This window comes from Chiloscyllium plagiosum, chromosome 19 (genome assembly GCF_004010195.1).
Source record: "Chiloscyllium plagiosum isolate BGI_BamShark_2017 chromosome 19, ASM401019v2, whole genome shotgun sequence".
NCBI classification, from domain to species: Eukaryota; Metazoa; Chordata; class Chondrichthyes; order Orectolobiformes; family Hemiscylliidae; genus Chiloscyllium; species Chiloscyllium plagiosum.
In genome coordinates, this window is record NC_057728.1 from 2,743,930 (window position 1) to 2,765,043 (window position 21,114).

Below are 21,114 nucleotides of genomic sequence, written 5' to 3' on the forward strand. Positions count from 1 at the left end.
CCCTCCATCGTGTAACACAGTTCCCTCCATCGTGCTGCACAGCTCCCTCCATCAGGCTGCACAGCTCCCTCCGTCATGCTGCACAGCTCCCTCCATCGTGCTGCACAGTTCTCTCCATCATGCTGCACAGCTCCCTCCATCGTGCTACACAGTTCCCTCCATCGTGCTGCACAGCTCCTCCATCACGCTGCACAGTTTCCTTCATCTTGCTGCACAGATCCCACCAATGTGCTGCTCAGCCCCGTCCATCGTGCTCCACAGCTCCCACCATCGTGCTGCACAGCTCCCTTCATCTTGCTGCACGGCTCCCTCCTTCGTGCTGCACAGCTCCCACCATCGTGCTGCACAGTTCCCTCCATTGTGCTGCACAGCTCCCTCCATCGTGCTGCACTGTTCCCTCCATCGTGCTGCACAGCTCCCTCCATCAGGCTGCACACCTCCCTCCATCGTGCTGCACAGTTCCCTCCATCGTGCTGCACTGCTCCCTCCATCGTGCTGCACAGCTCCCTCCATCGTGCTGCACAGCTCCCTCCATCGTGCTGCACAGCTCCCTCCATCGTGCTGCACAGTTCCCTCCATCGTGTTGCACAGCCCCCTCCATTGTGCTGCACAGCTCCCTCCATTGTACTGCACAGCCCCCTCCATCGTGCTGCACAGCTCCCTCCATCATGCTGCACTGTTCCCTCCATCGTGTTGCACAGCTCGCTCCATCATGCTGCATAGCTCCCTCCATCAAGCTGCACGGCTCCCTCTATCATGCTGCACAGCTCCCTCCATCATGCTGCACAGCTCCCTCCATCAAACTGCACAGCTCTCATATCATGTTTCACAACTCCCACCATCATGCTGCACAGCTCCCTCCATCGTGCTGCACAGCTCCCTCTATCGTGCTGCACAATTCCCTCCACCATGCTGCACAGTTCCCTCCATTGTGTTGCACAGCCCCCTCCATCAAGCTGCACAGCTCTCTCCATCAGGTTTCACAACTCCCACCATCGTGCTGCACAGCTCCCTCCATCGTGCTGCACAGCTCCTCCATCGTGCTGCACAGCTCCCTCCATCGTGCTGTACAGTTCCCTCCATCATGCTGCACAGTTCCCTCCATCGTGCTGCGCAGCTCCCTCCATCGTGCTGCACAGTTCCCTCCATCGTGCTGCACAGCTCCCTCCATCAGGCTGCACACCTCCCTCCATCGTGCTGCACAGCTTCCTTCATCTTGCTGCACAGCTCACTCCTTCGTGCTGCACAGCTCCCTCCATTGTGCTGCTCAGCCCCTCCATCCTGCTGCACAGCTCCCTCCGTCATGCTGCACAGCTCCCTCCATTGTGTTGCACAGTTCCCTCCATCGTGCTGCACAGCCCCTCCATCGTGCTGCACAGGCCCCTCCATCCTGCTGCACAGCTCCCTCCGTCATGCTGCACAGCTCCCTCCATCGTGCTGCACAGTTCCCTCCATCGTGCTGCACAACTCCCACAATCATGCTGCACAGCCCCCTCTATCATGCTGCACAGCTCCCTCCATCCTGCTGCACAGCTCCTTCCATCATGCTGCACAGCTCCCTCCATCGTGCTGCACAGCTCCCTCCATCGTGCTGCTCAGTTCCCTCCATCGTGCTGCACAGCTCCCTCCATCAAGCTGCACAGCTCCTTCCATCATGCTGCACAGCTCCCTCCATCGTGCTGCACAGCTCCCACCATCGTGCTGCACAACTCCCACACTCATGCTGCACAGCTCCCTCCAGGAATTCTTAGCATCGAGATCCTATCCTGTGGGTGGTAGGATGGCAATCTGCTACCTCACAGCACCAGGGATCCAGCTTCGATTCTAGCCTCGGGTGACTTTCCGTGTGGAGTTCTCCCTGTGTCTGCATGGGTTTCCTTCAGGTGCTCCGTTTTCCTCCCACGTTCCAAAGATGGGCAGGTTAGTTGAATTGGCTGTAGTTAATGAGGGGTTACAGGGATAGGGTAGCAGTTGAGTCTGGGTTGGATGCTCTTTGGATGGTCGGTGTAGATTCAATAAGACGAACAGCCTGCTACCACACTGTAGAGCATTCTATGGTTCCATAATAAACTAAGATTAGGTAGTAATGAGAGTGATAGTGAGTGATAACCTGGATTAGTAGTTCTCTCACTGCTCATCTTCACTCCAGATCTTAGTCAGAAACAGTGACTCTCGCTCCCAATGTTGAGGAAGATCTCGCTCAACATCTTGCGCTCTTCTCCTTGATTTCTCTCCATAGATGGTGCTATTCAGGGCCTGAGAAGATTGCACACACACTGTCCCTTGGATATCAGTCCTGGATTGGATATTAAGTTCCTGTGCTCTTGTCGTCTCATTGTTTGGTTGTTCTCTTTGGGGAAGAGGAGGTGGAGAGGAGACTTGATGGTGGCCTTCAAAGTCATAGGAGGGTCTAGACAGAGCAGGTAGAAAGTGTTCCCATCCATCTAAGAGCAGACAACACAAATTTAAAGTGATTGGCAAAGACATGGTGTGAGAAAAGATTTTTATGCAACATGAAGCTGGAATTTGGAATGCGGTACCTGAGCGGCTGATGGACATAAGTTACATGGGGAGGCGATGGCAGCATGGTATTATCACTGGACTGTCAATCCAGATACCCATCTGATGTTCTCGGGACCTGGATTTGAGTCCTGCCACAGCAGAGTGTGGAATTTGCATTCAATAAATAAAATCTGGAATTGACGGTCCACTGATGTTCACGACTCCATTGTCTATTCTTGGTTTAAAAAAAAAACACATCTGGTTCACTTTAGGGCAGGAAATTGTCATCCTTATTGGCCTACATGTGACTTCAGACCCACAGCAATATGGTTGACTCTCAACTGCCCGATGGGCAATAAATACTGGCTTAGCTAGTGATGCCTTCATCTTGTGAATGTATTGAAAAGAGGTTTAATCATGCTTTCAAATAGGATTTCGACATGCACCTGGAGCAAAAGAAAATACAGTACTTCTTGGAAAGGGCAAAATAGCTCTTGCAAAGAGCCTGTAAGGATTCCTAAACCAAATCGCCTCCATCTGGACTGTAACTTTTATGCTACATTTCTATCAAAATTTCTACTATCATTGTATTCTGTATTTGAAATAACATTCAATCAAGTCTGAGGAAAATATCTCTGGCTCAAATGCAGTGATAAATTACAGAGTCACCACAGATGGTAAAAGGCATAACAGAAACACACAAACAAGGAGAGTAAAAATAAAATAAATTAATTTGGGAAGACAGCCACTAAACAATTAATAGAACAAGATCTGAGCCAGCAATAGCAAAAGTGTAAAACTTTTAAAGATTTACATTGTTTTTGTATTTACCAGAGGGAGAACACATGAACTTAACATCAGAAAATGAGATTAACATTGAAATAATCTTTTCTTTTAAAGAAAGCAAAATATTAAATAAACTAGTCAATGCAATATAAAATCCCTGGTGAGGACACATTTGAAAAGACTGTAGAGAAGAGGTTGCAGAGGTAATTGCTACACTTCTTTAATAATTCATGTAAAGAATGCACAGTGCTGGCAGGTGAACAGCTAACATTACACATACAGTTAGGAAAGGAAATGGAGCATGTTTAGGAAACTCTAGATCAGTCACTGGTGATAGGAAACAGAACACATACTAAAACAGAAAATGGGGAAAATATCTGAAAACTGGAAAAAAATTGAAACCTTCTAACACAGGAATAGAGGGGGCCAATTGGGTCCTTCCATCCTGTTTTGCCATGTTGGATAATGGCTGATCGTCTATCTCAATGCCATGTTGGATAATGGCTGATCGTCTATCTCAATGCCATGTTAGATAATGGCTGATGGTCTATCTCAATGCCATGTTGGATAATGGCTGATGGTCTATCTCCAATGCCATGTTAGATAATGGCTAATGGTCTATCTCAATGCCATGTTGGATAATGGCTGATCGTCTATCTCAATGCCATGTTAGATAATGGCTGATCGTCTATCTCAATGCCATGTTAGATAATGGCTGATTGTCTATCTCAATGCTATGTTGGATAATGGCTGATTGTCTATCTCAATGCCATGTTGGATAATGGCTGATCGTCTATCTCAATGCCATGTTAGATAATGGCTGATGGTCTATCTCAATGCCATGTTAGATAATGGCTGATCGTCTATCTCAATGCCATGTTCCTGCACGATAGCCACATCATTTGATGTCATTAACGTCTAGAAATCAATTGATCCTTGTATAGAATTTATTCAATAACTGAGCTTTCACAACATCTGGAATAGAAGATTCTAAAGATGTCTGAAGAGATTTTTCCTCATCTCAATGTAAAATGGTTGATCCCTTACTCAAAGACCATCACCTTTGCTTCTAGACTTCAGTGGTCAGGGGAACCATCTTTTTGTATCTATACTTTAAGAATTTTGTCAGATTCTATGAATATGGATTACAAGAAGAATTGTCTTCTTTGAAGAGGAACAGGGACACTGGATAAGAGTTGATGTGCCAAAAGGCATTTTTATTAGGCATCATTGATGATTGATGATTAGAATTGATGATTAGAATGAGCATGCCAAGTAAGGGAAAAACAGCAGCATGGATAACTATCCAGAGGGACAGGACCCCAGTCTTTAGCTCCACAAAGCAAGATGCTAAGGGAGCTGCTGTGTTGTCATGGCAGTAGTGGATGAAGGTATCAAGCTTTCAGATGCACTGCTGTTCAAACCAAAGGCAAAAGTCCAGTTCTGGTTGCCCAGTTATAGGAAGAGTATTATTAAGCTAGAGAGGGTCCAGAGATATTTACTAGGATGTTGCCAGGTATGGAAGATTTGGATTATAAAGGAAGGCTGAATAGGCTGAGACTTTTCTCAGTGGAACTGAGGAGATTGAGAGGTGATCTTATAGCGGTTTATAGTCATGAGGAGTATGGATAGGGTTAATGACAGGTGTCTTTTCCTTAGGATGGCGGATTTCAAGACCGGGGGCATATTTTTAAGATGAGAGTGGAGAGATTTAAAAAAGACATGAGGGGCAAACTTTTTACACAGAAGGTGGTTCCTGTGTGGAATAAACTTCCTGATGAAGTGATGGATGTGGGCACAGTTGCAACGTTTAAAAAACATTTAGATACGTACAGAAATACGAAAGGTTTAGAGGGATTTGGGCTGGGAGCAGGCAGGTGTGATTAGTCCAGTTTGGGATTATGCTCAGCATGGACTGGTTGGACCAAAGGGTCTGTTTCTGTGCTGTATGCCCTATGACTCTATGACTGGTCTTCTCACTCACCTGGCAGCCAGAGGGTGGGGCAGATAACTCGACCGAGCTGTTTCAATCTCCACAATCTGTACTCATGTTCAATAGGAACATTATAAAGCAACACTGAGCTATGTAAGTTGATATTAGGAGAGATGATGGTAGGTTTTAAGCAGTGCGTTAAAGAAAGAGGGGAGGCAGATTGATAGAGAGCTTTCAGAAGAAAGTTCCAGAGCTTAGGACTTTGGTAGCTAAAGGGGCAGTCAGCAACGTCACAGTACTTAAAAACCAAAGATGTTCAAGCCACCAGGATTCAGGAGCAGAAATAGCTCAGAGGGCTTTGAGCTGTAGGACATAAACAAAATTGAGATAAGTCAGAGGGTTTTGGGCTGGAGGATATAACAAAGTGACAAGACCATGCGTGAAAACAAGGTTGAGAGTTTTTTTAACTAAGGCTTCACACCAATAATTGCCTTCTATAGAATCATAGAGTTGTACAGCATGGAAACAAACCCTTTGGTCCAACCCTCGTCCACACCGTCCAGACATCCTGATCCGACTTAGTCCCATTTGGCTCATAGTCCTCTAAACCCTTCCTACTCCTAGAATCATCCACATCCCTTTTAAATGTTGTAATTGTACCAGCCTCCACCACTTCCTCTGGCAACACGTTTCATACACGCACCACCATCTGTGTCAAAAAGTTGCCCCTTAGATCCCTTTCAAATCTTTACCCTCTCATTGTAAACCTATGCCTCCTCGTTTTGGATTCCCTTACCCTGGAAAAAGACCTTGTTTATTCACTCTATCCATGCCCCTCATGATTTTATAAACCTCTATAAGGTCTCCCCTCAGCCTCCACGCTTCAGGGAAAAACGTCCCAGCCTGTTCTGCCTCCCTTTGCTCAAACCCATCCAGTCCCAGCAACAGTCTTATAAATCGTTTCTGCAGCCTCTCAAGTTTAACAAAATCCTTTTTCTAGAAGGGCAAACAGATTTGTATGCAATATTTGAAAAGCGGTCTCACCAATTTCCTGTACAGCTGCAACATGACCTTCCAACTCTAATACGCAGTGTTTTGACTAATGAAAGTAAGTGTGCCAAACATCTTTTTCACTGTCCTCTCTACCTGCAACTCCACTTTCAAGGAACTAATTACCTACATCCTGGGGGTCTCTTTATTCAGCAACACTCCCCAGGACCTACCATTAACTGTATAAGTCCTGATTTGTTTTGCGTTACTAAATGCAACACCTCACATTCATCTAAATTAAACTTCATCTACCACTCATTGGCCCATTGACCCATCCGCTCAAAGTCCTGACATAATATTCAATGCTGGCCACTACACTACTTGGTTTGGTGTCATACTTACTAATCATACCTCTTCGATTCACATCCAAATCATTTATATAAATGACGAAAAGCAGTGGACCCAGCCCTGAACCTTGCGGCATACCACTTGTCACAGGATTCCAGTCAGAAAAACAACTCTTCACCACCACCTCCTGTCTCCTACCTTCAAGCCAGTTTTGTATCCAGTTACTTAGCTTCCCTGGATCCTAACTTTAGTCTACCAAGCAGAATCTTGCCAAAGTCTTTGCTGAAGTCCACATAGACAACATCTATGACTCTGTCTTTATCAATCTTCTTTGTCACCTCTTGAAAACTCATCAACTTAATGAGACATGATTCCCACACATATAGAGCAAAAGTGTAAGTGTGTCATAGCCATACAACCACTGGCACAAATAGACAGGAGGCACAGCTGTCTATCTTCACCGATTGTGGTGTGTGGGTCAGGAAGCGGAGAATCCAGTTGCAAAAGGTGGAGCCAAGACCTTGACTATCAATAATGAGTACTTGCCTTTCCTGTCTATCTGAATCCCCTTGAACAACTTACCCATCACTGATGTAAGGCTCATCAGTTCCCTGTCTTTTTTTAATAGCCTTTCTTAAATAATGGCACAACATTAGCCTCCCTCCAATCTTCTGTGACCTCACCCATGACTATCAATGATACAAATATCTCAGCAAGGGGCCTAGCAGTCTTTTCCCTAGCTTCCCACAAAGACCTGAGAAACATCTGATCAGGTCCTGGGAATTTATCTACCTTTATGTGCTTTAAGACCTCCAGTACTTCCTCTTCTGTAATATGAACTCTTTTCAAGTTCTCAAGCTTCCATGTCCTTCTCCAGAGTAAATGCTGATGTGAAATATTCACTTAGTATCTCACCCATCTCCTGCGATTCCAAACATAGATGGCCTCATTGACCTTTAAGGGGCCCTATTCTTTTCCTAGTTACTTTTTTGCCATTAATGTACAGTGTATTTGTAGAATCTCTTTGAATTATCCTTAACCCTATTTGCCAAAGCTATTTCATGTCCCCTTTTTGCCCTTCTGATTTTCCTCTTTGAGTACATGCCTACTGTCCTTATACTCCTCTCGGGATTCACTTGATCCCAGTTATCTATACCTGACACATGTTTCTTTCTTTTTCTTGACCAGAGCCTCAATTGCTCTAGCCATCCAGCATTCACTATACCAAACCAAAGGACACAGCTTAAAAATACGGGGCAGACCATTTAGGACAGAGATGAGGAGAAACTTCTTCACCCAGAGAGTGGTGGCTGTGTGGAATGCTCTGCCCCAGAGGGCAGTGGAGGCCCAGTCTTTGGATTCATTTAAGAAAGAGTTGGATAGAGCTCTCAAGGATTGTGGAATCAAGGGATATGGAGATAAGGCAGGAACAGGATACAGATTAAGGATGATCAGCCATGATCATATTGAATGGTGGTGCAGACTCGAAGGGCAGAATGGCCTACTCCTGCACCTATTGTCTATTGTCTATTGTCCACCAGCCATGCCCTTCACACTAGCAGGAACATACAGTCCCTGTACTCCTGTTTTCTCATTTTTAAAGGCCTCTCACTTCCTAACTGTTCCTTTACCTGCGAATAGCTTTCCCCAAACAACTTCTGAAAGTTTGTGTTTGTTAAAATACTGTTAAAATTTGCCTTACTTCAATTTAGAACTTTGACTTTTTGATCAATTCTATACTTTTCCATCACTATTTTAAAACCAATAGAATTCTGGTTACTGGTTCCCCCACTGACACCTCAGGCAGTTGCCCTGCCTTATTTCCCAACAGAAGTATTGCTCCTTCATCCACATATTGAATGAGAACATTTTCTTGTATACAGTTGACAAATTTCTCTCCATCCAAGCTCTAAACACTATGACAATCATAGTCTACATTTGGAAAGTTAAAATCCCCTCCTATTACGACCCTATTATCCTTACAGATATCAGAGATCTCCTTACACATCTGTTTCTTCATTTCCCACTGACTACTGGTGGGGGGGGAGGGGGGGGGGCTATAATACAATCCCAACAAGGTGAGATCTCTTTCTTATTTCTCAGTTCCACCCATATAACTTCACTGGATGATCTCCCAGGAATATCCTCCTTAAGTACAGCCGTAATTATATCCCTAAGCAAAACCACCACTCCCCGTTCTCTCCTGCCACCCTTTCTATCCTTCCTATAGCATCTGTACTCAGGAACATTAAGCTACTAGTCCTGTCCATTTCTGAGCCATGTTTCTGTAATAGCTATGATCTCCTAGTCCCATGTTCCCAACCATGCCCTGAATTCATCTGCCTTCCCTATCAGGCCTCTTGCATTGAAATAAACACAGTTTAATTTATCAGTCTTACCTTGCTCTCTGTCAAGCTCCTGTCTGCATTGACTATTTGACTTGCTCCCCTTGTCTGCTGTCCCATCCTCAGACTTTACTCTTTTCTCACTATCACTTTGGGTCCCCCCTTTCCCTTACCAGTTTTCAGCCTCCCGAGTAACACTAGCAAATCTCCCTGCAAAGATATTGGTCCTCTTTCAATTCAGGTGGAACATGTCCATCTTATACAAGTCATTTCTACCTCCGAAGTGATCCTAATTGTCCAAAATGTGAATCCATGCCACCTCTGCCAGCATCTCAGCCACACATTCATCTTGTTGTAAACTTCCTCCCAGGTTTGAATGAACACAACCAAACCTGGACGAAGGGCTTATGCCTGAAACATCAACTCTCCTGTTCCTCAGATGTTGCCTGATGTGCTGTACGTTTCCAGTGCCACACGTTTTGATATAGATAGATTTTGGATGGGTAAAGGAGATTACCGGAAGGTTGAAAGAACCAAGACAAGAGATCGAGTTATGATACAGATCAACCATGATCTAATTAAATGACAGAACAGGTTTGAGGGACTGAATAGTCTTCTTACATTCCTAACTGTGCATAAATGTACAGTTGAGCAAGAAAGCTGCATAGTTTTTATAATATCAATTGTCTACAAGCTAAAATATTAACTGGGCATTAATAATAAACTTTTGAATGTTTTTTGAACCAATTGCTCTGAATCTACAAAGCTAATGTGGAAACATTATATGCATGAATGCTAGTCACAGGTATAAATTAGCTGCTGTTTAATCACCTCATAAGCAGCCAAGTTTGCCTTAGTTGTCATGTGATTGTTGTCTTCAATACTGAATCCCTGTTCTTTGGCAAAGGTAACTGCTCCTTCTCCAATGAGCATGTCATGTTCACTCTTACCCATCACCATATGAGACACGCTGCTGCTGTAAAAATATCAATGACCTCACAAAGGTGCTTGAGGTAACTCAGTGCATTCACTTTAAGAGATGTCTAAATAAAGTCTTCACCTGCCAGACCTTTCTGAATTTTTGCCTTCTCAGAGAACCTTCTATGAGAGGGGTTTAAAGGGTTTTGTAGTTGGGATTGGGAGGTGAAGCAGATAGATGGGAAAGACAATCTATGCATTCCACTCTTCTCTCTGATCTATCACCTTCTTCCTCACCTTCATCTACCTATTGCATTCCCAGCTACCTCCCCCCCTTCAGCCCCAACCCTCCCCTCCCACAAGCCTCATTCCTGATGAAGGGCTTATGCCTGAAATGTCAATTCTGCTGCTCCTCGGATTCTGCCTGACGTGCTGCGTTTTTCCAACACCACACTCTCGACTCTGATCTCCAGCATCTGCAGTCCTCACTTTCTCCCATATGTATAATAGTTGTCCAGTTGACTTTAACTGTATATCATCTTATCTCCAAACAAAGAGTCTATGCTATTGATGTAATGATCCTTTGGTGTAATTAATACATTTATATTGAACTGAGAAAAATAAGGCAGACATTGCTAAATAGAACAGTTACTAATAATATTACATGATCTCTGGCTTTATAAATAGGGAGTAGAAAAACAAAGAAGTTAAAATTAATTGTTGCAAAACATTGATTCAAAATCAACTGGGATACTATGCTGAATTCTGGGAACCACGGTTTACAGAGGGAACAGAAAAGATTTATGGGAACAGACTCAGTGACAGGGAACTTCAATTACATGGATACATTGGAGAAACTGAAGCTGTTCTTAGGGACAAGATTGAAGGAAGATTTTTTTCCACTTTGTATCAATCTACTATGGCCTCCCTGAGTCACATTACTAATTTGTCCAACATTATCAGCAAAAAAAAAAGAAGACAAAACAGATTTAAGGAACTGTCCTTGACACACATTATCAGGAATGCTCTGTCATGCCATTGATTTCCCCAGAGTGAGAGCTTTTGTATAGAAAAGCCTAACTTGATAGTTGTAATTTCTAGGGCATGCTTGGATAATTGTATCTGTGACAATTATTTATGCAAGAAGATTTGTTTGCTATGGTTGGTTAAATCAGATGAAGTGATGATAACTGCAGCATCTGTAAGTATTTAATATCGGGCATTGTTCACTATAACTGCAAGAACTTCAGAAAGATTGCAGGAAGCTTACATGCAATAGAAGTAAACATAATTGGCAATTTTAAGCAGAATTACCACGAAAGTAGAGGGTACCAGGCACCATGATGTGCAATGATGAAGATTACTGCTGAGGTAGTTGCTGATTGCCTGGATAATATTTATCAAACATAATTCTGTAGCAAAATCATATAATAGCAATACCTTGTACTTATAGTTATTTTAGTCAACTTGTTCTGGCAGTTGTCGGCAGTGGGTGGGAATTATACTCAGGCCGCCCTGCTCCAGAGGAAGGGGCACTACCACAAAAACCCTTTACGCCTTTAATGAGTAAAATATGCTTGGGATTGGATTTAGACTCTATGGTCACGTATCCTCAAGCAAAAGAAGTACAGGAGCACCGTGAAAAATGTTCAACGTTGCCATGCACAGCGCCATCTTAGGTACAAGTGCCGCGGTACTAAGAATGAGGTAGAAAGAAACAATAAACAAAGTTAAAGGTTAAACATTACAGTCCTTTTTAGTATTAATTCAAAAAAGAAAATAAAAGCTATATATTTCTCGACTAAAGCTTAATATGAGCGCTATTAATAAAAGGTTGAGGCCAAGCCCAGATATTAGGCTTGATGACTAAACACTTGATCAAAGGAGGTGGGGCTTGAGGGGGAAAAGCCAGGAAGGCAGGGAAGCTTACAGATAGGAATCCAGAGCATAGCCAAGGCTGCAGCAGTTAAAATGGGGGTGGACAAGAGGCAGATTTGGCACTCTGTGGGTTTGGAGTGCTAAATCAGGATATGCAGAGAAAGAGAGCAGCGAGGCCATTTGTAAACAAGGATGAAAACTTTAAAACTGATGTGTTGTCTGATCAGGGGTCACTGTAGGTCAGCAAGCATAGGGTCTCGGTGTGAATCTGGACATGGCAACTGAGTTGTAGCTGAGCTCAGGTTTGTGATGGGCTCAGGTTTGTGAATTGTTTCAATGAGCAGTTAGGCTACTGTTCACTAGGAGAACATTTATGTCAGCAACAGCAGCTATTGTGGGACATATAGTCTTTTGAGTACTTGCTTTTATTTACTTTCCACCAATTTCCTCCGGCAATCACGATTCTTTATCTAAGGTATGTATATCAACATCAGGGAATTGTTGCACAGTTATATTCAACATGATCATGGCTGACCATTCAACTCTGTACCGCATTGCCGTTTTCTCCCCATACACCTTTAATCCCTTTAGCCTGAAGAACGATCTGTAACTCCTTGAAAACATTCAATATTTCAACCTCTGCCACTTTCTAACGTAGAGAATTCCACAGACTCACCATGCTCTGGATGAAGAAAGTTCTGTCATGGGTTGTCCAGATCTTCCATTTCACTGTGGCTCATGGAAAGGCCACCTGACAAAGGCCTCATTATTTTTAAAATCAATGACGCTCCTGTTTGCAATGCTCCGTCTTCATATAAACGACAATGTATCAAAAGCCATTCTTGTAACGAAACACCAGAGTGTATCAGATAAGGTTCAATGTTTCCCAGGCTTTTAGGCTCTGATGGAAGGACAGACAAGCATTACCTTTTGTCTACGTTTCAGGTCACTGACTCCCCACCTGTGCCTTAAAGCTCTCAAAGTGAAAGCTGCAGGAAATACTTCACTTTCTCTCGAGCGATTAGATTGCAGTGAGGGTTGAAAAGTTTCACTAATAAGCTGCAAGTTCCAGTTGAATTGATGATTAGATTAGATTCTCTATAGTATGGAAAGAGGCCATTTGGCCCAACAAGTCCACACTGACCCTCCAAAGAGTAACACACCCAAACCCATTCCCCGACCCGATATCTTCCCCTGATTAATGCACCTAATACTACGGGCAATTTAGCATGGCCAATTCACCTGACCTGCACATCTTTGGATTGTGGGAGGAAACCGGAGCACCCGGCGAGAGCTGATTGCAGACTCTCTCACAGAAATGTCCATTCATTTCCAGTGGGTGATTTACATGTGAGCTGGTTCTCAGATACCTCACCAGTGTTGATTAAACAGGGTGAAGCCAGAGAAATGGTTTCCTCTGATGGGGATATCAAGAGTAAGAGGAGATTGTCATTAAAATTAGAGCTGGGTTTAGATGAGGTGTGGTGAGGTGAGGTTGTGTGGATCAGAAAAATATGGGGTTTAGCTTCTTGATTATTACTGGAGCTTGGTTAGCCCAGTTGACTGGTATGTACTGCAGACTGAGCCAATAGCATGGGTTCAATTCCTGTTGCTGGAAAAACTCAGCAGGTCTGGCAGCATCAGTGGAGTGAAAGTAGGCTTCCAAGATGGTGGTGACGGACCTGACAGCGTTCAGTGTGGGGATTGGCTGCTCGTGTCTCATGCAGCAGAGGGGGTGAAGTCTACGGAAAGGGAAAGATGAGCTTTTGAAGCTGTTTCAATGTTAGCAATATCAATTTAATATTAATCTATTCAGTATTTTACCATTTATACAATTTATTCAGTAACCAAGATGGCGTCGGAATATGGCAACATTATCCAATTTTTACAGTACCTAGGCACGTGTGACAATATTAAATAAGTCTGCTGAATTAACATAATCGGCCCAGAGACCTTTGTTTCAGATCTGTTCTGTTCTTCAGTTCTGAAGAAGGGACACTGGACCCAATACATTAACTCTGTTTTCTCTCTGCAGATGCTGCCAGATCTGCTGAGTTTCTCCAGTAGTTTTTCCAGCATCTGATTTCCAGCATCTGCAGTTCTTTGCTTTTATGTTGAGTGGAAAGCTTGTTATATTTTGTAGGACACATTCTATTTAATTTTATTTAATAGCGACTAAGATTAAGATTTATGAATTTTCATCGAAATGGTCCCTCTCATGACCTCAGAAAGTTTCAAAGCACTTTGTAAGATCCCACAGCAGATATGTGATAGTGACCGAAGTCATCTGTTTGAGTCCGATAATGGTTGATGGAGCAGATGGAGATCTTCCTTGACCTTGATGGGGTCCTTTCTCTCCCTTTTAGATAGTAGAAGGGTTTCTGTTTCACATCTCACAAGAAGGATCTCTTTGTAATCCAAGGATACAGGTTAGGAACATAGAAAGATTTACAGCAAGGAATGAGGCTGTTTAGCCTATTGTATCTCTAGCAGCTGAATAAAAACTATCCAGTCTATTCCTACCTTCTAACTCCTCATCCAGAGTCTTTAGGTTCCAGCCTCTCTCAGTACATAACTAGGTACTTCTCACATGCAGTGACAGTTTTCTGCTGTATTGCCCGTTCACTCACTGGAGGCCTGAGTTTGTGAATCGCAGCAAGTTAGAATCCAAGTTCAGCATGTAATAGGAAAGGTAAATGTACTGTTGCCTTTATTTCAAAGGCTACAGAGTTTCAAAGTAGAGAGATCTTGCCAAAACTAGGCAAGACAGTAAGCTGGTGATTTGAAGGTGCTGGAGTTGGACTGGGGTGTACAAAGTTAAAAATCACACAACACCAGGTTATAGTCCAACAGGTTTAATTGGAAGCACTAGCTGTTGGAGTGCTGCTCCTTCATCAGGTGGTTGATGAAGGAGCACTGCTCCAAAACTAGTGCTTCCAATTAAACCTGTTGGACTATAACCTGGTGTTGTGTGATTTTTAACTAAGTAGGTGACATCTAGAATACTGTGAAGAGGTTTGGAAAGATATGCTGACACTGAAGGTAGTCCAGAGATGTTCACAACATTGATTCCAAAGGAGAGTTTAGGATGTGTATTCAACATAAATTCACAGAATCACAGAATTATCACAGTGCAGAAGGTCATTGTGCCTGCACTGGCTTTATAATCTTGTCAGTTTAGTGTCATGTCATCTGCTGCCTTTTCCCTATATCTCTGCATATAATTATTATAGTGGCTCAGTGGTTAGCACTGCTGCTTCACAGTGCTAGGGATCTGGGTTCAATTCCCACCATGGGTGACTGTCTGGGTGGAGTTTGCACATTCTCCCTGTGTCTGCACGGGCTTGCTCCAAAGGATTGGCAATGCTACATTGCCCGTAGTGTTCAGGGATGTATAGGTTAGGTGCATTAGTTAGGGATAAATATAAGGTTGGGAGAATGGGTCTGGGTGGGTTACTCTTCAGACGGTCTGTGTGGACTTGTTGGGCTGAAGGGCCTGTTTCCACACTGTAGGGATTCTATGAAAAAACTATCTGGTGTCCTCTCGAAGGCCTCAATCAAACCCCCCTCCACTACATTTCCAGGAGTGCATTCTGGGCCCTGACTATTCACCGTGTGAAACAGTTCTTTTGCTTCTCACTTCATTCTTGTTATTTTTACACATCATTTTAAATAAATGCTCCATTGATCTTGTTTTTACCTTTACAAACAGAAACAACTTCACCCCCACCCACTCGATCCAGCCCCCTCGCAAGTTTGAAAACCACAGTCAGATCTCCGAGCTGCCTTCTCCCCTCCAGGGAGAGCAGTCCCACCTTTTACAACTCTTCTCACAGCTGAGGTTTCTCATTCCCGGGACCGTTCTTGGCGGGAGTAACCCATTTAAGACGGAAATGAGGAAGAATTTCTACTTTCTGAGGGTGGTAAACCCGTGGAATTCTCTACCACAGAGGGCTGTTGAGCTTGGGTCATTAAGTACATTCAAAGCTGAGATAGATTTTTAATCGGTAAGGGAATCAAGGGTTTTGGGGAAAAGGCAGGAAAGTGGAGGTGAGGATTCACTGAACGGCAGAACAGATCATTGTATGCCATGCTCTAGGTCCAATGCAACGAGTAATTTATAGAGTTCAATAAAGGAATGGGTCTAATTAGCCTTCTTGACCATCTTTTTGCTTGCTATTCTCATTTTAAAAAGTTTCAATCATGCATGGGATGCTGGTACTGTTGGCTAAAATTTCATTATTGCCCATTCACAATTGCCCTTGAGAAGAAGCTGTGGTCCTTAAGGGGCACTCAGTGCTATTATGAGGAAGTCCCAGGATTTTAATCTGGTGACAGTGAAGGAATAGTGATATATTTGATTTGACTTGCTATTGTCCCATGTACCAATGCACAGTGTAAGGTTTTGTCCTGCAAGTAGTGCAGGCAGATCATGCGGTACAAAGTGCATTAGGGTAAAAGAACAGAGTGAGGGATACAATGTTACAGCTGCAGAGAAGGTGCACAAACAGTGAGATCAACATTAAAAGTTTAAATTTGCAAGGTCCATTAAGGACTCTAACAACAGCTGTTCTTGAATCAATTGGTACGTGTATTTGAGCTTTTGTATATTTTGCCTCATGAAAGAGCTTGGAAGAGATTATAATTGGGGTGGGAGGGGTCTTTGATTGTAGCTTTTTCCTTGCCTTTTCCTCAAGTCCTCCATTCCCTGATTGATTAAAAGTCTATCTCAGTTTTGAATATTCTTAACAGCATAGCCTTGACAACTCTGCACTAAAGAATTCACTACTCTCTGAGAGAAGAAATTCCTCCTCAGGTATCTCTTAAATGTACAACCCCTTACTCTGAGATTATATCAACGGTAAGTGGCTTGGAGGGGATCTTGCAGGAGGTAGCGATGTTCCCATGTACCTGCTGCCCTTGTCATTCTAGACAGTAGTGGTTATCAGTATGGAAGGAGCCATGGTGAAATGCATTCTGTAGATAGTACAAGCTGCTACCCCACTGCGTGTTGATGGTAAAGGGAGTGAATGATGAAGGAAGTGCTTCATCCTGGATGGGGTTTAACTTCTTGATTATTACTGGAGCTTGGTTAGCCCAGTTGACTGGTATGTACTGCAGACTGAGCCAATAGCATGGGTTCAATTCCTGCACCCGCTGAGATTATCACGAAGGTCCTGACTTGCCTGAGGTGTGGCGACAAGTTAAACCACCACGGGTTGTGTCTGTTTAACCAGAGAGCAGCCCTATGGTCTACCAAAGCTTTGGTGACTATACCTTTTGTTACAGATGCAACCATCCAGACAAATGGCAACTATTCCATCAAACCCCTTGACATCTCTGGACATGAACTCCAAGGTCCTGCTGTTCTTCCACACTATTCAAATCTAATCATTTACAGAGTGCTTCCTGGCTCTGTTAGTCCTCCCAAGCACATCACCTCACACACCTCTAGACTGAATTCCACTTTTGCCCTATGGAATATTCTATGGATATCTTCATTTTCTTTTTCATCATTAATCACATGGGCAAATTACTTATCATATGCAAACTTCTTAAACATGCCCTCTAGATTTAAATAAAAATTATCATACTATCCCCACAGCGTGGAAGTAGGCCATTCAGCCCATCAAATCCACACTGGCCCTCTGAAGAGCATTCCACTCAGACTCACCCCCCCCTACTTTTTTTTAGATTAGATTACTTACAGTGTGGAAATAGTGCCATGTGGGATCTTGTCAAATACCTTCCCCAAAATCTATGTACATCAAATGCCCTACCCTCATCAGCCCTGCTTGTTATTGGCAAAAAGAAAACACTCAAGTTCGTCAGAAATGGCCTTGGCTTATGAAATCCATGCTGACTGACCTTTTGTGTACCTCTAAATGCTGAGTTCCAGCGTCTCTCTGACCTTTTCCTTCAATAATTTCTCAACAATGAGTTGAGATTGGCTGCTATTTAACTACTTAGTTCTACCCTTTCTTCCATTATAAAAAAGACAACATTCTTAACCTTTTATTTCTCAAGTTTTGAATTGTATATTTTAAAATAGTCACTAAAAATCATGTGATCTTTGAGCATAAGACAATCTCAAGCCTCAAGTGAATATCTAATTATATAGGGAAGCTCACAGTTATCTGGGTAATTCACATATTCCTTTGTTTATGCATGGTTCAGCACAAGAGAATTATACAAATTCAGCTGGCCTTTCTCCCCATTTTATCTTGGACTAAAAAGTGCATCAGAACTCCACATGTATTCAATGGTTGTGAATGAGCCCTATCAATCTTTAATTGCTTTCTGATGGTTTCTCTCATTCAAACTAAAGTGGGGAATCTGAAGGTGTTAACCAACGATGCAGGGTGTGTATTCAGTATGGACACCACACCCCTGATTGTAAGAAGGGGCTTTGAAGTTGTTAAGATATTGTTGTCAGTTTTTGAGCTTGGCAAGAACCTGTTTTCAGGCAGATTTCCACCAAAACAAAAATGATCAAATTGGCTACCAGCCATCAGACAGCTAAGGTAATTAACAACACTACTTAAAAGGATGGGATCCCGACTAAAAGAAGTATTTCACTCATCTGCTTCAAGTTCTGGTTCACCTGAGAAACAACCTCCAAGAACTTTGATATCAAGAATTGTCACAATTGTTTGTTTCGCAACTCCTTTGCTGAAATGTATCAAATTCATTTTAGAAATTGCAGGCTTTTCATGCAATGTCTGAAATAATTATAATCTATTATAGCATTTCACTTTCATCACTCCCTATTTATTGTGTGTGTGTGTGTGTGCGCACGTGTGATGAATGAATGAAAAGTTGCATTATTTTCTGAATACTTGTGTGAAAAGACATCACGTAATTCCCTTCTAATAATAATGTGCCTTTTTGTTTTTGCCACCGAAGAAGATAACATCAAATTTACGTCCATTATACTGCATCTGTCACACACTGACCCATTGACCCAACTTGTCCGGGTCAAAATGAAGCATCTCTGCATCCTCCTCACAGCTCACCCTCCCACCCAGCTTTGTGCCATCTGAAAACCTGGAGATATTACATTTACTTCCCTCATCTAAATCATTAATGTATATTGTGAATAACTGGTGTCCAGGCACTGATCCCTGTAGTAACCCACTAATCACTGCCAGGTATTCGGAAGGAGAATTTATTCTTATGCTTTGTTTTCTGTCTGCCAGCCTGTTCTCTATTCATGGCAGTACACTATTCCCAATAACATTGCTTTAATTTGCCATGTTAATCTCTTATGCGGGACCTTATTGAAAACTTTCTGAAATTCCAAATAAACTGCATCAACTGGCTCCCCCTTATCAACTCCAGTTACATCCTCAGAATATTCTAGTAGATTTATCAAACATGGTTTCTCTTTTGTAAATCCGTGCTGAATCTGTCCAGCCCTGGCAAAGTACTCTGCTATGAAATACTTTATAATGAACTTGAGCATTTTCTCCACTACTCATGTCAGGCGAACAGGTCTATAATTCCATGTTTTCTCTCAATATCGATTTTTAAACAGAAGGGTTACATTAGCTACTCTCCAATCTCTAGGAACTGTTCCAGAGTCTACAGAATCTTGAAAACTGACTACATTTAGTGCCAACTCCTTAAATACTCTGGAATGTAGACTATAAGGCTCAAATTATTTATTGGCCATTAACCTCATTAAATTCCCCAATGCCATTATCCTACAGATAACGATTTCTTTCAATTCTGCCCTCTCACTAGAACACTAGTTTGGGATGTTATTTGTAAAGACAGAACCAAAATATGCATTTGATTGGTCAGTTCATTCCCCATTATAAAAATTGAATTGAATTGAAATGAATTTATTGTCACGTGTACCGAGACACAGTGAAAAGCTTTGTCTTGTGAGCAATTCAGGCAGATCACAGAGTTACGTAGCATAGATAAGTAAATAATAGATAAACAGCAGCAAAAACAAAAACACAGGTACAGGCGAATGTTAAGAGTTTGTGAGTCCATTCAGTATTCTAACAACAGTAGGGTAGAAACTGTTTTGAAACCGGCTGGTGCGTGTGTTCAGGCTTCTGTACCATCTCCCTGATGGTAGAGGTTATAGAAAAACATTGCCAGGGTGGGATGAAGCTTTGAGAATGTTGGTGGCTTTTCCTTGACAGCGGGGCCTGGTAGATGGATTCTATAGATGGGAGGTTGGCCTTTGTGATCGTCCGGGCCGAGTTCACCACTCTCTGTAACCGTCTCCGATCTTGAATGGTACAGTTGCCATACCAGGTAATGATACATCCAGACAGAATGCCAACAATGACACACCTATAAAAATTAGCAAGAGTATTCACTGTCATTCCAAATTTTCTCAGCTGTCTGAGGAAGAATAGACGTTGTTGGGCCTTTGTAACCAGTGAGTCTGCATGAAGAGTCCAAGAAAGCTTGTTGTGAATGACCTCTCCTCAGAGCTTGATACTCTCCGCTCGTTCTACCTCTGTGCTGTTAATGTGTAGGGAGCATGAGTAACATCCCGCCGAAAGTCAATAATGAGTTCCTTGGTTTTGCTGGCATTGATAGTTTGGTTGTTCTCAGCGCCCCATTTTTCCAGGTCTTCCACCTCTCATCTGTAGTCTGTTTTGTCGCCATCTGAGATTCGGCTGACTATGATGGTGTCATCAGCGAACTTGTAAATGGCATTAGTTTGTTTCTGACTGTAAAAGGCCTAATGGGAGAAAGTGAGGAGTGCAGATGCTGGAGATCAGAGTTGAGAGTCTGGTGCTGGAAAAGCACAGCAGGTCGGGCAGCATCCGAGGAGCAGGAGAATCGATGTTTCGGGTATAAGCCCTTCATCAGGGATGAGCTGCCCGGCCTGCTGTACGTTTCCAGCACCACACTCTCGTCTGTAAGATGCCTAATGTTTTCTTCACTGATCCTTTTCTCTTCACAAACCTATGGAAGCTTTTAATGTAAGTTAGTATGCTTCTCACACTGGGAGGCAATGGCCAGGAGGTATTATTGCTGGAGTGTTAATCTAGAGACCCAGGTAATGTTCTGGGGACCCAAGTTTGAATCCACCCATGGCACATGGTGGAATTTGATTTCAATAAAAATCTAGAAATAAGAATCCAATGATTATTATGAATCTGTTGATGATTGTCGGGAAAAGAACCCATCTGGTTCACTAATGTCCTTTAGGGAAATAAATCTGCCATTCATACCTGGTCTGGCCTACATGTGCCTCCAGATCCACAGCAATGTGATTGACTCTTAACTACCCTCCAGGCGATTAGGGATGGGCAATAAATGCTGGCCTGACCAGTGACACCACATCCCATGAGTCAATAACAATTAGCTAACTCTTGTACTCTATTTCCTCCCATCCTTTCTCCTTTGTTGAAATTTAAACAACCAGATATCACTCATTAC